This window comes from Saccostrea cucullata, unplaced genomic scaffold (assembly GCF_032062105.1).
Source record: "Saccostrea cucullata isolate Sc308-1 unplaced genomic scaffold, CSIRO_AGI_Scuc_v1 ctg3057, whole genome shotgun sequence".
Taxonomy (NCBI): domain Eukaryota; kingdom Metazoa; phylum Mollusca; class Bivalvia; order Ostreida; family Ostreidae; genus Saccostrea; species Saccostrea cuccullata.
In genome coordinates this window covers 5681-9910 of record NW_026939809.1, presented here as the reverse complement: position 1 = coordinate 9910, position 4230 = coordinate 5681, and the positions used below count along the sequence as shown (strand labels likewise).

Genomic DNA, 4230 nt, shown 5'->3' with positions numbered 1-4230 from the left:
TGGCTCGAATTTAAACGTTTCGAGTATGGCTCGAAATATTTCATGGTTATAAAACTTGGCTCCAGCTCCGGCTCCAAATCTAGCTCGAAAGCTGTCTCGAAATTTGGAGCCGGAGCACGTACTCGAAATATAGGTTATAAAACTTTCGAGTACAGAACACATACTCCAAATGGAGTATGTGTTGCTTAAATCTCGAGTAAGCATTATAGCTTACTCGAGATTTCAATTTTGGCTCCAAGTGTCGTCTGCTTCTATCAAGAATGGCTGCACACAGGCAAATAGTTCAAAGGCAACGTATTCCGCGTAATTTTTGCGACAGATCAAATCCACTGGAGGAATTGACTGCAGATGAAGTTTTCGCAAGATATCGTTTTCACCCAGACACTATAATGGATCTCCTGCGACGACTGCCTGACTTATCATCACCAACGCAGAGGAACATTCCTGTGCCACCCCTTCTTCAGGTGCTAGTGACCCTAAGATTTCTCGGAACGGGTGCCACTCATATCCTAGTTGGTGATGATATCAAGATATCGAGGTCAACAGCTGGGAGGTGCATTAGGCGTGTATCTTCACTCATTGCGGAATTGGCACCACAGTTTATTTCATTTCCTAGAGGAGACAGGGCACATCAAGTCGTGGTGGAATTTTCCCACATTTCAGGTTTCTAAAGAATAATATACATTGACTATATAGAAGAACAATAGATTATAATATATGACACAACTAAAGGGAGACAACTTTTGATCATATACTTCTTTACTCTTTCATAAAATCAAAGCATTTACCTGTGAGCGTGGTAGAGGTTATAGGGGGGACTAGGTATGCCCCATCTGAAAAAAAACAACATATTATTGCTGCTTTCTTGTTTAATTAGTGTTATGTCAATTTAATAATTGTCATATGACTAATTCATTACATTCTGAAAACAAAACAATTCCCTGTTCTAATAAATGATTCAATGAATAAGAATATCAACAGTTAAGAAAAATTTGCAAACCTTAATCATTGCTTACATTTTTTAAAGACTTAGCAAAATTGCAATGAAAAAAGCTTGATTCAAGTCAAGTTGGACGTTTATTGTTATTATCTGTATGAGCTAGAGGTTGATACATCTAAAGGGAAATAACTCTAAGTTAGACTAGGTATTCCAACAATCTATTGGAATTCCCATGGGTACCAATTGCACTCCGTTATTAGCAGACCTATTTTTATATATTCATATGAAGCAGAATTTGTGCAAAATCTAACGCGTGAAGATGGTGAAAAGAAGAAAACACTTGCTGTGGCCATCAACTCGATATTTAGATAGATCGATGACGTATTGTCGATTAACAATGGTAATTTCCATTCCTGCGTCGATACGATATATCCTGGTGAACTTGAGATAAAAGATACCACAGACTCTGACACATCTGTTTCATACTGTGATATTTTACTTGAAAAAGACGTCAATGGTAATCTAACAACCAACCTATATGATATTTGTGATGACCTTAACTTTTCCATCATCAACTTTCCTTACTTATGCAGCAATATACCTTCATCACCTGCATACGGAGTATATATATATCTCAGTTGATTCGATACGTATGAACAATTTCTCAAACAAGGTAAATTATTAACAAGCAAGTTGATGAAACAAGAATATCAACAGTCTCATTTAAAGTCATCATTTCATAAATTCTATGGTCGATACAAAGACCTTGTCAGCAAATACAATTTATCATTGAGACAAACGCTGACTGATGTTTTTCATACTAATTGTTAGTCCATTATTTATACACTGAATTGATGACGGATTTTTTACGTTATTTCCTGATCATGACAAGGAGCACACAGGGGGTGTGACTGGTCAGCAGGGGATACTCACTCCTCCATGGCACCTGATCCCACCTCTGATGTTTTGGAGGTCCGTGTTTGCTCTGCTCCTATTTTGTATTGTTTTATGGACTTTGATATTTAATACTGTTCATTATCTCCATATCCTTCCTCTAAGTCTTGTTCTAATGCTACTTTAACTCTGAAAAAAGTATAGAAATCACAGGAGATTGTTTGTGTGTTAGGTGGGTGGAGTGAGGGGAATGAGTGGATCAACATTAAGATAAGCTTCTAATAAAATTGTCATTGTTATAAATTGTATACAGTACAATAATACCCCTAAAAAAACCACTTCTCATTTTACTAAGTATACATGTAGTGCAATGTTAACAAGCCAAATTTTCTTAATTCCCCAATTAACAGGATTTCCAAGAGTTTTGGGCTGCATAGATGGAACGCACATAAGAATAACCAAACCATCTGGGCCCCAGGAGGCAGATTTTGTCAACAGAAAGCAGTACCATTCTCTAAATGTCCAGGTACCTTTGCATCAGTTTAGAGAATTCTTAAATTCTTTTGACATCACCAATAAACCACTAAATATTTCTTATGTTTACTGATATCATAAACTTTGATCAAATAAACAAACAAGAAAACTTCTTAGGAAGTATCATTTTTACACTCCCTCATTTTCTTATAGATGGTCTGTGATCCCTCTTTTAAAATCACAAGCATCAGCTGTAACTGGCCAGGGGCTACTCACGACAACAGGATATTTAAAATGTCTGCATTATGTCAGCAATTTGAACAAGGTATAAAGGAAACATGACTTTTACAATTTACCTACATTCATGGTAGTTAACTGTCTGCAATGGTGCATACATGCAAGAAACATATTCGAAATGATTTGTTTTTGTCAGGTGACCATGATGGCCTTCTACTTGGTGATTCGGGTTACCAGTGCCGCCCATTTCTCATGACGCCTTTTGTAAGTCCTGCAAATGAAAGTGAAAAGCGATACAACAATTCATTATGTAGGACCAGAGTGCTCATAGAGCAGACATTTGGCTTTCTGAAAAAGAGGTTCCAATGTTTGTATCTTCTTCGCACAAAACCAGATGTGGCGGTTATGTATATAAAGGCTGCAGTTACCCTACACAACTATGGGATAGAGAGGGGTAAGGTGCTGGATGCCCAGCAGAATGTTGTACAGCAGGTTGCCCTGCTGGGGGTGATGGGTATGCCATGAGGGCTCACATTGTGAGGACCTTTTTCTCCTAGGTGCCATTATCAGTACTTTGACTATTGAATTAATGGTTGATTAATGATGTAAATATCTTTCTGACATATACAGCAAATATACTTGCACAGTGTGCTGTTAAAGAGAGTGCAGATATAAATAATTCTCCAGACAACTTATCAACAGTTTGTTTATTTATTCCTTAACCCAAATGTAGTTATATGACTTTTCAGATAACATAGTCAGATAACTTATTATAAAATACAGGATGTAAGCTCAGAAGGAATATAAATAAATGAAGTATCTTCATACACTTGTTTTAAGATAACATTGCTTGTACACAATATTTCCAACTAAACATTGTTAAAAAATCCTTAGTGTACAGATGTGAATCCCTAAGTGCTTCTGCTTTTTTACATGTTTGAAGGAACTTCCCTATATTGCTACCTTAACTCACATTTTCAGTTGATCATAATTGTAATACATGTAGTTTATACATGCTAGGTCTAAACCTAAAATACTTTTTAATATACACTATCCTGTACTCATCAAAAAGTGGACATTTTAAAGTAAAATGGTACTCATCTTCAACCTCCACTTAGCTACAAATATAAAATCAAACTACAAAAACAAAATCTATTCTCCTTAGGAATGTGAGTAAATGTCCCCTTTTACAATGATTAATAAATGTGCACTTACAGTGTAATCTATATTATGCAATTGATTGAATATACTTGAATGGAATTGATTTCATTAAATAGGATTGTATGCACAGCTAATTTGTTAAATATCTATCAACAAAACAATTTGAAGAAGGAGAAAAACCTCCCATTCTTGTTGAAAATAATTAATCTTTGTTTTAAAACTTAAAAAAATTTTTTTTTTTTTTGTTTGTAATATTTTGACAATTCCAAGCTGAAAATAATAAGTATTTTTCACTAAGTAACCAATTATATTTTGTACAAGAACTTGTCTCAATTTGTCAAGCATATCATGGTAAATACTTTTTAATACATAGTTTTCTGACTCCAATAATTTTAACCAAAACTTTATATATGAATTTATCTTTGAAACATAGGTAATCAGAGATTACAGAGCTCACCTCAACGAATGTTGTCTTTAAGTAAGGCAAAGTCACACAATTAACCAACAAAAAGTGCACATTCCAA

At 35.0% G+C, this 4230-nt stretch overlaps 1 pseudogene; it reads left to right on the top strand.

The window, feature by feature from the left end:
* The first annotated feature begins 260 nt into the window (after positions 1 to 260).
* LOC134254034 (putative nuclease HARBI1) lies at positions 261 to 3102 on the top strand (annotated as a pseudogene).
* Positions 3103 to 4230: the final 1128 nt, after the last annotated feature.